Consider the following 13876-nt stretch of genomic DNA (forward strand, 5'->3'; position numbering starts at 1 on the left):
GGTTCTGTAGGATAACGCACTGGAATCCTGGTGTGGTTCTGTAGGATAACGCACTGGAATCCTGGTGAAGTTCTGTAGGATAACGCACTGGGATCCTGGTGTGGTTCTGTAGGATAACGCACTGGGATCCTGGTGAGGTTCTGTAAGATAATGCACTGGACCACGAGGTCAGTTTGAACCCCAAGGCTGGCAGTTCAAAGTTACCCGTTGCTCCTTAGAAGCCCTATACAGAGTTGCTATGAGTTGGAACCAACTCGAAGGCACTTAACAACAACAACAGGATAAGTACTGAGCTGCTAACCCATCAGCTTCTCCTCAGAAACCTTAAACAGGGTTTCTACAAGTTGGAACAGACTCAATGACACTTAAAAACACCATTATATGTATCACTAGTTACTTCATGGGAGAAATAAAAGACGAGGCTGCTCCTGTGGAAATTCACAGTCTCAGAAACACTAAGGAGCAGTTCTACTGTGTCGTTTAGGGTCACTAGGAGTCAGAATTGACAGACAACCATGGGTTATTACACATATGCTCTGAGACTCTGAGTCACATTCAACTATATGAATTTCTACAGTTATGTACAGAATTTATGATATGTAGGAAATGTTCTGATGAATCATGGTTTTGTATATTTTATGTATTTTCAGTGGCTACTTAAAAAAATGCTAGTGATTGCATGTTTACCGCAGTAATGTTTCCCTGCATTAGTGTTTCCTAGTGGACCAAAAAATGTATGATCCCCACTGAAAAGATCAGCAATCATATTGAAATGGTTGTACTTGTTTTAGAAAGGCAAGGCATAGTGTATGTTCATTCTGACAAATATGGATTATATAACAGTGCAGAAAACAAAATTATATTGATTTACACTTGATTCTAATTACTTGCCTTTCAACAATTCAACAATTCAACTGAAGTATTTAGTAAAGTATAATAATAGTAAATTCAAACTCCAGCCAAATAAGAATTCTTCTCTCTTCCCTATACTGGATTTTTCTTTTACACTGTCCTTGAAATCCTAAACAAAGAAATTTTTGTCTCTAACAGCTTATTTAATACCTAAAACTAAGTGGATCTTTGATTATTATTATTATGGACTAGAAAAGACAAAATGCAACAAATTGTAGAAATACACAATGTCATTTGTCATCCAGTAGTGTCTACTGAATGTCAAAGCAATTGCTTATGGAGGCATCAGCTATGCATTGCTGGGATGAGAAATGTAGAATCACTCCGACTGTATGTTACAAGCAAACAAATCTCTGACCTCAGGTAGCAAGCTGGGGCACCAAAGGTGAGGCTTCCAGTTGGAGGTATATGGAAGGCTTCAATAAATAAAACATGAAAAAAAATATAAACATTCCCTTTATCAGAAAGAAATGACAGAGGTAATTATTGCACAACATTTTAATATAATATAATCTGAACAATGGAACTAAGACAAAAAGGAAAGAAAGAAAAAAAAAAAAAGATTAGGGAAATTTTCTATGGTTAGCCAAAAAAATAAAATAAAATTTTACTGATTGCAAAAAAATTTACATATATAAATAATATAAACCTACATTTAGTGAAGATATGTTTGTATGTACATAATTTAGATTTTGGGGAATGATGCAAATACTACGTACTCAATATACTCTATCATTGAAATGTTCAATTCAAACAAATGAAACATCAATATTACACCAACCAGAGAAACCCCAAACTCATTGCCATCAAGTTGATTCTGACTCATAACGATTCTATAGGACAAAGTAAAACAGTTCCACGGGGTTTCCTAGGCTGTGGATCTTAACAGAAGCTGGATACTTATGTTTTTTCTCATTGAGTCACTGATGGTTTTCAACTGCTGACTTACTGCTAGCATCCAAGTGCTTTAACCACTGAGCACCATTATACTAGTGGACTAGAAAATTCCATCAAACTTTGTATTATCTGATGAGAACAGAATTACTAAAACCAGTGGCTATGGTCTGTTTTAGATTTTGACATATTCTATATGCCTGTAAGAGTATTGGTGTGGCACTGTGGGGTTAATGCGCCAGACTGCAAAACCATTCGAACTGCAAGGTCAGTGGTTCAAGCTCACCAGCTGCTCCTCGGAAACCCTATACAGAGTTGCTATGGGTCTTAATCAACTCAATGGCACTTCACAACAACAACAACAATATGCCTCTAGGGGCACTGGTGTGATACTGGAGGACAAACCCACCAGCAGCTCCTCAGAAACCCTAAACAAGGTTGATATGAGTTAGAACAGACTTGACTGCAATTAACAACAACAACAACAACATACATGTGTTACAAAATCTAGCCAAGTTGTCAGAATAGAGTGGACACTTTAGTGATAGAACAAGCAACTAAATCTTAATATTTAATGTTGTTCTATCTAATCTAAACTTTCACTTAAAGCAAGATTTTTTTTTTTAAGCCTTAGATCTGCCTTAGATCCACCATAGATCAATACAAATTCTAGTATATATAAGATAGAAGTTCATTTTAATGTTGAATTAACAATTTTTTTTTTTTTTTATGCTGAGTTGAGTTGAATGTAGAGAATCTCTTTGTGCTGCATGTTCCTTAATTTTAATTGCCCAATTAGCTGGGACTGCTTTGTTCATGCTTAACGGGAGCAAGCAAGATCACTTTAGTAAGCAGCACAACGGTTAAGTCTGGCAATTTACTCATGTGTAATTAGAAAGCAAATTACTCTGCATTCTTTATAAGCAATATCATAGGAGAGCCAATATCTAAGAATCCAGAAATAATGACTAGAAAAGATTGATGTTAAGATTGCAGTACTAATTTACTCATTAAATAGTTTGCATTATTTTTTCTAAAACATAATCTTATTCATCATTACAGGTCACTTTGATTAGAAAGAAGAACCTATTTTTTAAAGGGAGGCTTTGTGACTATCATTACTTCCTACTGAGGAATGCAGTGATGGTAGTTGTCTGCTACTGAGGCAGTTCTGACTCATAGCTTCCCTGTACAGGGTTTCTGAAGCTATAGATCTTTATGAGAGCAGAAAGTCTCCTTTTTCCTCCTTGGAGTGGCTGGTAGATTTGAAATATTATGCAATTAGTAGCCTAACTCTTAACCCACTATGCTACTACTCTTCCTTTCCTATCGAGGATAGGTACAGTTAAGAAGTACTTGATTATTTCTGCAAAGAAATAGATATTTTAAAGTCAAAAGTGGAAAAAGTAATTGTTTTGAAAAAAATGAAATGCAAATTCAATATGTAAGATGTTGATTTTGTTGTTACTTTTTCATAAGCATTATTTAAAACAATAATGAAATTCACAGAAAAATCATTTTAACATTTTTCAGCACTCCATATGCGTTTACTTGCTGTGATTTAAAAATTTTTATTTCAAGCACTAGTCAGCTGAGAAATGATAAACAATGTTTAAATGATACAACTTTAAACATAAAAGTCCTGTAGTGTAGATGCTTACTATGATTAACAGTAAATAATCAGGAGCAAGTCAAGTGAGAGGAGTGGGATAGATGAGCAGGCCTTGCTGGCCAAGGAAGATTTCATATTGGGCATAAGGATTTTAGACTGCACACCAGATGATAAAAACAAGGACAAGGACAGCCAGACTGCCAAGGCTGGTACAAACACCCAGGGTATGAGTTGCCAGACAAACATCATTTCCAGGCCCCGTGGACAGAAAAAGGTGACTCCACAGATCCCAGAGTAACAACTCCCAGCTGTTGGAGATGTTGAAGCATTTACAGTGGACCATAGAGAACTTCCTACAACTGACCCGGCACAGATACTAGGACCTGACTGCAGAAGAGTAGAGGCTGAAGCTGGAGCAAAAGTGCATTCTGGCCATTTAGGAGCAGAAAACCCTTGAGAACAGTTTAATACATCAGCTAGCCAACATCCTACAATGTGGTTCTTGAGTGACCTACGGCCCCCATAGCCTTCACCCTCCATGGACACTAAAGGGAATGCTGTTAGTGGGCAGGGAGCCCCATCTCCCAGGCAAACTGATAAGATGGATCTCCTGTTGAGTGAATCCTGAACTACATTTATCATCCAAGACCTCTTCCCCAATCTTAGGAAAGATAAGTTTGATTTATACCACTCTAGCTTACAATCCACCAAGCAGACAAATACCATGAGAATAAAAACACCTTTGTTATTGTTGTTAGATGCCATCATATCGGTACTGATTCGTACCGACCTTATGTACAGCAGAACAAAACACTGCCCGATCCTGGGCCAACCTCACCACTGTTGCCACACTTGAGTCCATTAATACTGCCACTTGGCCAATCCATCTCATTGGGGGTCTTCCTCTTTTTCTCTGTTGCTCCACCTTGCCAAACATGATGTCCTTCTCCAGTGACTGGTCCTTCCTGACAATATGTCTGAAGTATGAGAAGTCTGGTCACCTTGGCCTCCAAGGAGCACTCTGGCTGTACTTCTTCCAAAATGTATCTATTGGTTCTTTTGGTAGTCCATGGCACTTTCAATATTCTCCTCCAACAGCAATATTCTCCTCAAAAGCATCAATTCTTCTATGGTCTTCCTTATTCATTGTCCAGCTTTCGTATTCATATGAGGTTATTAAAAATACCGTGACTAAGGGTCAAGCTGATATCTTTGTTCTTCAACACTTAAAAAACGGTCTTGTGCATCAGATTTGCCTAATCAATATGTCATTTGATTTCTTGACTGGTGCTTCCATGAGTGTTGATAGTTGATCCAAGAAGAATGAAGTCCTTGACAACTTCAATCTTTTTTCCGTTGACAAGAATGTTGTTTATTGGTCCAGTGATGAGGATTTTTGTTTTCTTTACATTGAGATGTAATCCATACTGAAGGCTGTGCTCTTTGATCTTCATCAATAAATGTTTTAAGTCCTCTTTACTTTCAGTAAGCAAGGTTGTATCATCTGCATATCACAGGTTAATAATGAGTCATCCTCCAATCCTGATGCCACATTTGTCATTATAGAACCCAGCTTCTCAGATTATTTGCTACCTTAGGCTTCATTAACTTTAGTACCAATGAGAACAACAAGCTCTGCATCAACTTGATGACTGCAAAGTTGAATTGTGATGACATGAACTACATTTAGGAGGCTCTGCCATAATACTGTGATTGGAGAGGACAACCATTCTTACAGGAAGAAGTGGCTAAGTTCCTGACCTACTACTGCAAGTTTGATCCAAAAAAATGTGATTATTCTAAATGGCTGCTTCTCTGTCTTCTCGGCACTGGCCGTGATTCTGTGTAATGTAGAGGAGGCTTTTCTGATCCCCACATCCTTCTGCAGTGTTGGAATTAGCAATCATTAGTTATTCTAAGTATGTTCAATTAGTCACAATAAAATATTGTCTTAAAAAGGGATTGTTGTTGTTGTTAAGTGCCATGGAGTCGATTCTGACCCATAATGACCCTGTATAGGGTTCCCAAGGAGCAGCTGGTGAGCTTGAACTACCAACCTTGCTACCAACCTTGCAGTTCAAATGACTTCGCAGTCTAATGCATTAGCTCACGGTGCCACACCAAGACTAAGACTTAAAAGGGGATATGTAGTTTCAAAAAAAAAAGAAAGTAAACAATGGAAACTATAAAAATGAGCAAACATAGGCCATACAACCTAAAAGTACAACCCATCATCTAATGAAAAACTCACTAATAGACTTAATAACAAAGTACAAATGGTACAAGACGGTCTAGAGATTAAAATAGAGTTTATGTGTAAATGATTAAACCTGAATAATGCAGAGAAAAACAATTGAAAATGAAAACAGATCTTCAGAGATAAGCAGCCTAACATATGTGCATTGACAATTATGAAAAGAAAACTGTAAAATGCAATGGTTGGTAATTTTCCAGAAATTTGTACTAAACAAGCACTTATAGATTCAAAAACTTAGTGTAACTCAAGCCAAATAAGTAAAACAAACCATACTAAGGCAAATCATAGTCAAAGTGTTAAAAATCAATGATAAAGGGTTAATCTTTATCATTGGTTTTTAATATTTTCACTGAAATCTTCAGTGAAAATGAAACAATTTATGCAGAGGAACAATGATATCAATGATAACCTCCATCCTGCTGTTGCCAGAAGACCTACACTGCAAGAGATACTGAAGTCCTCAGTCTAAGGGAATTGATGATAGATGCAAAGTTAGTACTACATCAAGTAGAGCCAGAAATGAGCTTAAAATATCACAGACAACTTTTTGTTTCTTTCTTAATTTTTAATAGACAAATGACTGTTTAAAGCAAAAATAATATCACTGTAAAATGCTTATAGCATATTTAGACTTTACATTTATGGTATGATACATAAAATCTGAAGTGGAAATTGATATAATATTATTTCCAAGTAGACAGTAATAATTTCAGGTAGCATGTTTTAATTCCTAGAATAATCACTAAAAAGTATTAAGATGAGGTGCAGTTTGAACTCTATATAGCTAGACTGTTTGATAACCTGTCACCCATCAATTGTTGTTGAGCCAATTCTGTCATGTGGGTGACCCATGTATATCATAGTAGAAGTGTGCTCCATAGGGCTGTCAATGACTGATTTTCTTAGAAGTGCACAAACACACAAAGACACAGAAATAAGAATAAGGAAATGTATATATTCTTCTTAGCTGAACTCATCTATGACAAATTATAAGTATAAAAACATACTATATGATTGTTTAGTGATTGAGTGAAAATTGTTTTTAGTGCTTTGGCTTGAATTTAAAGTAGAGCTAATAACAAGAGCTAAAATTAATTACGCTTTTACCATAACAATTGAGCAATCCTAATAAATGCAGAACATCAGAACATAAAGACACTGAAGCAATTCTTGAACCCCGTCACCACTGAGAGTCAAAGGGAGTATTGGGGATGGCGGGGGAGGGGGGAGCTCATGCAAAATCCATGAATATATAAATGATTTTGAAGCTTGAAGGGTAGAAGAAAAATATGATCAGAAAAGGAAAGGTGGAAAATGAAAAGGAGATTGCAGAAGACGTTAAGACAAATAATAAGACATTTTTCAAGCATAGAAGGAACAAAAGGTCAGTGGCAGAAAGAGTGGAGTTTCTTACAGATGGCCAGAGCAATTTACTGACTGAAAAGACAGGCATTGCTAAAACAAAAATCAAATGAGTTCATTGCCTTCTTATTCTCACAGAGGGCTAGGGGAACAGAATCCGAAATAGATATAAATCTCAGGGGAATGAAAAAAACAAAGGAATGTACTGTGCAGAATCAAGGGCCTGAAAGAAAATTATATATTTATTTTTTAAAACAAGAAGTATACATTTATTTTATCTCCTCAAATGTATTATTTTATCATTTTTAATGGAAATCTATAGAGTTTTGAAACAAAATAAGGCAGAATGCAAGTCGCCTCTCCTTATTTTGTGAGAATAGTGACTAAGATTGGGACAGTTGATGAGACCAGTAGGATCTTCACTTGGAATCCAATTTTTCAATAAACAAAAACAGCATTTGAAAGTAGCTTCAGTAGGTTTCTCAAGGTTTATACTGACCAGAATAAGACCACAAAACTGAAAGTTAATGGAGATTTTGTTGAGATTGGTCTTCTGTTATATGACAAAGAGTATCACCAGAAAAATATCTCTCCTTGTAGAAGAGCCCAGACTAAACAGAAAATTATTGTTAAAAATGTGCAGCATAGCATCAGATTCACCAAAGGAAATAAGGCTAGGATGAATGTATCTTGTAGGTTAGAACACTAGTTTCTATTGTTCAGTTGCTTCAGTCACTGAACTAATAATTTAAAAGTGCAAATAGTCCTCTATGTTAAACTGAGAAAAGACTTCTGAAGAAAATATAACCAAAAGATTTAGAAGATTTGAATGTTCTGTTGTTGTTGCTGTTATGTGCCGTCGAGTCGGTTCTGACCCATAGCGACCCTGAACAGGGTTTCCTAGGCTGTAAATCTTTATGGGAGCAGAAAGCCTCATCTTTCTCCCACGGAGCAGCTTGTAGTTTCAAACTGCTGACCTTGCGGTTCGCAGCCCGATTCGTAGTGTTCTAGATGTAGAGAAAAAAGACATATTCTTTAAAAAGATGCATACCAAGAAGCAAACTAATACTTTAGACAGTAGCTATTTTATGATTTTTGTATGATGAGTAAGGAGCTCTGGTAGCGTAGTGGTTATGAGTTAGGCTGCTAACCTCAATGTCAACAGTTCAAAATTACCAGCTGTTCCACAGAACAAAAATGAGGCTTTCTGCTGCCAAAAAGATTTAGAGCCTCAGAAACCCTGTACAGGACCACTATGAGTTGGTACCAACTCCATGGCACATAGCCAACCAACCAACCAATGGTAAATAAGTCAGGAGGAAAAGCTTCAAAATATTTTCCTTCCAGAGTCTGTACATTTGTGAAACACAAAAACAAAGTTAGAAAATACTGTATGCGAAGATAAATCTTTGATGCATGTGAATTATGGAGTTGGAGAAGAATGTTAAAAGTACAACAGACTGCTAAAAGAGTGAATACATTTGTGTTGGAAGAAGTACAGCCAGAATGGTCCTTGGAAGCCAGTTGGGGAGATTTCATCTCTCATACTTTATACATATTGTCAGGAGGGACAAGTCCCTGGAGAAAGATATCACTCTAGGTAAAGTAGAAGGGCAGCAAAAAAGAGGAAGACACCCAACAAGATCAATTGGCACAGTGGCAGAAGCAAAGGGATCAAGCTTAGCAATGATTGTGAGAATAGTACAGGACTAGGAAGTGTTCCGTTCTGTTGTGCATAAGGTCACTATGAGATGGAATCGATTTGATGGCACTTAACAACAACAAGATAACTTTAAATAACCCTGACCTCATGAACAGTTATGGTCCCGGTGTAAGCCACAATAACCGTGCATATCTAAGTAACTCCCCTTAGTGTCTTTACTCAGGAACCCATTCTAATCACTGTTTGGCCTTAAGATGAATTGTTGTTGTCAAGTGCTGTCAAGTTGGATCCGACTCATAACGACCCAGCATAAAGTTTCAGAGGAGCAGCTGGTGGGTTTGAACTGCCAACCTTGTGGTTAGTAGTAGTTCAGTATAGTATCCTCTTGAAGGAAGAGTCAAATATGGATCTAGAAGGAAGAGTATCCAAGAGGAATCAAAGAAAAGATTTTAAAGATCCATGAGAATTCAGAAAGAAACAAGAGTGTCTGCAAAAGAGAGATGATTCTAAATCCATAGTTTAATGGTTTAAGATGATTGATATATTTTGCTCTTCAGAGAGAAAACTTGAATAGAAATCATTGTGTATAGAATAATGTTAGGATGCTTGACTGTCTTAAGGCTATTGCTTTTCCTTGCCTACTATTATAAAATAGACACTTGAGTGGGATAGAAAGGAATATCAGGAAACATGATTACAGAAAGCTTGTAAGCCCATCTTCATCCTATAACTGATTGGAATACCTAAAAAGGGTTTTAGAACTTGCTCAGTGAAATAGGCTTCTTGTGAAGCCTTTGCAGTGTATAGGACCTCATGTGGACTCCTGAATCACTTCCAGAACCTTCTGAGGTAGGACATTCCTACTTGAAAGGACATGAAGACCAGCCCAGAGTGGCTAGCAAAACAGAAGACACTTCTTGAAAGATCAGCAGGAAAAATAAAAAACAAACGGCAGACTGTTTGAATATTACAAAAATGAGCAAGATGTTCCTCTGGGAGCCATCAAGGCAAGCAATCAAGTACATTCAGGACAACCCCGCCCCCCCACCCAAGACTGAAACTCAAAGGAAACACATGAGTAGGCATGTAAGTTCTCTAGTGACTTCATTGGTCTACTTGTGAGTGGAAGTGTGGGAAAGCAGTAATGAAGACATGGGATGAATTTGACCATTTTCTATAGACTCCTGTCGACCTTGACTTGAGAGAGAGAAAAGGAAAAGCTGGTTGTTCCAAAGTTTGCAGAGACATGGGAAATCCTGAGCCCATTGACACTGACCTAGCCATGGAGGGTGAGAGATGAGAGTGAAGCGTCCAGCTGATATGAAGTGGGGGAAGGTGTGCAAGAATGTTCAAACTTGCAAGAATGCATTTGACCTAGCTTGAATGGCTTTATAATCAGAACTTGACTAGAGGAAGATAAAGAAGTTTGATACAGGAAACAAGTGTAAATTGCTACAATTTGATGAACTTGGCCTTTACATATTGATGTAGTAGCTCAATATACCAACTGAGAGGGAAGGAATCTTCACATAAAGGATCAAACATATCCCCTCAGTACACAGGGTTGATAGGGATGGGAAACATAGACATTGTCTACCTCAAATGCGGGGTGGGGTGGGCGGTGCTAAAAAGGCATGGAGTGACTGGTTTACAGGTTTTCAAGAGGGAATTGAGTTTCAAAGTGAGCTTGGGAAGATAGAGTCCCCACTTGATAGTTTTCATCTTGTCTAGATGGGTCTAATGAAAGGAGATGGGCATAGGGGATAGTAATTGTTATCATGATTAATTGTGAATGTTACAACTGTAAAGGTAGAAATTGCATAACAAAAAGCGGGGAGTAGTTAATCTTACATTCTAGAAACAGAAAATGCTAGGACCATCAAGAGAGAAGAGCATGAACAAAATGTGAGATCCTAACAAGAGAAGCAGCAACACCAGAAATGGAGTGATGGGGGTGATGGCATGGAGAGATACAGCAGCTGAGGACCCTAGACTACGGAAATAGAAAGGTCATATCCTAATGGGCAGGAGGCTGACTTGCAAAACGTATCCTTTCGTTGTCTAAATGATTATATATTCCTACGTGTTTTTCTGTATATTAAAAAAAGAGAGAAAAAGAGATTGAGAAAGAGGGAATGCAGGCAAATACAGTTAACCAATGGTGCCTGGAGGGAATTGTAATCATTGCAACAAAACAAAATGTGATTGGTTGAGTACAAAAGCAATGTTTCCCATGTATACTGCCATTCAACTCACACTGAAAGCTTTAATAATAATAATAATAATAATAATAATAATAATAATAATAATAATAAAATAACATCATTGTGTGTAGCTCAATAGCTATCTCATTCTTAATCTGACCCATGTTTACTGGGTCTTCTGGGAATCTTTGGTTAAAATTCTACTTGGAATTTTTGCTTAAAGTGGGGCCCAGTCTTGTATATTAAAAATAACAAGAAGTTAAGTCTTCTAAAAGTCATTTATGTTACTTTTTAGAAAAAAACACAAACGTTTTTTGAAGATAAAGGAATGCTAATCTAAGGAATTGAAACCAGATTGAAATTAAAAAATAATAACTGCTTTAGAAATAGAAAATATAGAAGGAAGATATTAATGTCGTAGTAAAACTAAAAAAGAAAAAGAATTATTCTGAGGCCTGGTGGTCTAGGGAGTCATGCATTGGGCTGTTATCTATATGGTCAGCAGTTCGAATCCATCTGCTGCTCCTGGGGAGAAAGCTAAGGCTTTCTGTTCCCATAAAAAATCTACAGTCTCAGAAACCCTACACAGGGATGCTATGAGTAAGAACTGACGCAGCGGCACTTAACAGCAACAAAAATAACACCTGTTAAAAGGAAGTGCTATAAGATAAGCACTTGGACTGCTAAACAAAAAGTCAGTGACTTGAGCACACATTACTTTCCACAGGAGAAAGATGATGCTCTCAGTTCTTGTAAATATCTACAGCCTCTGAAACCCTAGAAAGGGTCACTATGAATTGGAAACGCAACAACAACAACCATTTTTAAAAAGGGAGAATCCAAGTGCCTGCTTCACAATGTGTAGAAAACCCCGTCATTATCTTGGAAATCCACATTGCACTCTTCACATCAGAGAGAAATAATTTCCTTTGAAGTATGCTATGAATTTTGGCATTTATTCATTAAAATGGATACTATTATCCTAATACAAGTGGGACAAAGTTAATGATTACAAAAGAAAATTAAGTGGGGATTGGCTGTTAAAGACACAGTATTTGTTATTATCTAAAATAGTAAGATAAAATAAAATTTGAGTTTAAAAACAACTTGGTCAAATAAATCAAAATTTCAATAAAATTTTTTAGAATAAAATACACTTAGTGTTTTGCATATCGGGATGTGTAAGTTAGGGCCAAAGTTCTGTGGACAAAAAAAAAAAAAAAAAAATAATTTCATTGAAACTATTTCAATGAGCAAATAAAAACAACATGCACTTTCATCACTTACCTCTGCAAGAAAGAAAGAAAAAAAAAGTCATACAGTGAATTTTAGAAAATGAAAGAAACAATGATAAATGGAGAGATGAATTATTTATAAAATTTGAAATATAACAACTATCCCGGAGCAAGAATTTTTATATAAAAAAATAGTGAAAATTCTGGTTAGGAATAAAAAAGAAAAAGCACACAAAAACCAATGATGAGCAAATGTATGTTTTAAATTACTTGAGACTACTTGGATAGATCCATGCTAGTATATTTATAAATCAAAATAAAATGTATTCTTTTCTATTAGAATTAATTCTAAAGATTGCTATAAAACCCAGATGAATTATTGCTCATGAAACATATCAAGAACTATAAAATAAAATAGAAAGAATCAGTCTTCCTGGGGTTTGTTTCTACAAATAAACACAGGGTTTCCGAGGCTACAAATCTTTATGGGAGCAGAAAGCCTCATTTTTCTCCCGTGGAACAGCCGGTAGTTTTGAACTGCCAACCTTGAGGTTAGAAGCCCAATTAGATAGTGGAAAAGAAAACTTAGATAATCTCACTTAAGGGCTTCTACACATATTGCAAATAAACTGTAAGCAAATGCAGCCAGAAGATGCAAATTAAAATCATAAATAATTTATTTCAATTTTTAAATTTCAATTGTAATAAATATAATGCATGTTGCTAGTGGATCAAAGTTGGTGAAACCATATGATCTTCCTCAGAAAAGACAAAATTACATTTGATAAATTTCATAATGTATAATTCCTATTTAAAATTATAATAAAAACAAATGAGTAGGAAAACTTGTAATTCATGGTAGTAAGTTGCCTATTATTATTGCTTTTTAAAAGGGATAGGGAAAGACTCAGAGGAAGTATGTACTTCAACTTAATATAAATCTCCAGTTTCACTCAGGTAATACCTTTCAATCAGTACATCTACAAATGATATTGGGGTTCAGACCTATCTATAAATACTGCTTTTTTTTTTTTTTCCTTTAGTCTCTTTCTAATTTCCGTTAAATATTTTACATATACATAGTATATATACATATGGCAGCTTGGTATGGTGCTGTAGGTTAATGCGTTGGACTGCAAAGTCAGTTTGAACTGCAATGTCTGCAATTCAAGCTCACCAGCTGCTCCTCAGAAATCCTGTACAGGGCCACCATGGGTTGAAACGGATAGGTTTCCCAAACTACAAACTACAACAGCATATATACATATAAATACATTAAAGAAAAGGAAAACACTGTGGGAAACTGTCAATATTTTGAAAATGAATTAATATCTTTAGTATATAATAAATAATTACAGATATACACATTTTTAAGTACAACATCCCAAAGGACAATTGGCAAAACAATGGTTGATTGTATTTGGACACTTATTCAAACTCATAATCAAAGACAAGTAAATAAACCCAATGAGAAATCATTTTTACTAAATCAAATTGGAACTGATTTAAAAGTAATTTAATTCTCAAAGTTGGCAAATGTACACTGAAATAGCCATCCTCATGCACTTTTGATGGGAGTGGAAATTATCAGTCTATATAGCAAACAAGCTGAGAATGCAAAGGCTGGACATTTTTACTTGATAATTTATTTAAAGCTTAACTTGAAATATTCATAATTTATACTAATACCAGTGTTATATGTATCAGAACAAAGTTGAAACTAAAATATAGCATATT

The sequence above is a fragment of the Chrysochloris asiatica genome, unplaced genomic scaffold, assembly GCF_000296735.1.
Source record: "Chrysochloris asiatica unplaced genomic scaffold, ChrAsi1.0 scaffold00022, whole genome shotgun sequence".
Lineage (NCBI taxonomy): Eukaryota > Metazoa > Chordata > Mammalia > Afrosoricida > Chrysochloridae > Chrysochloris > Chrysochloris asiatica.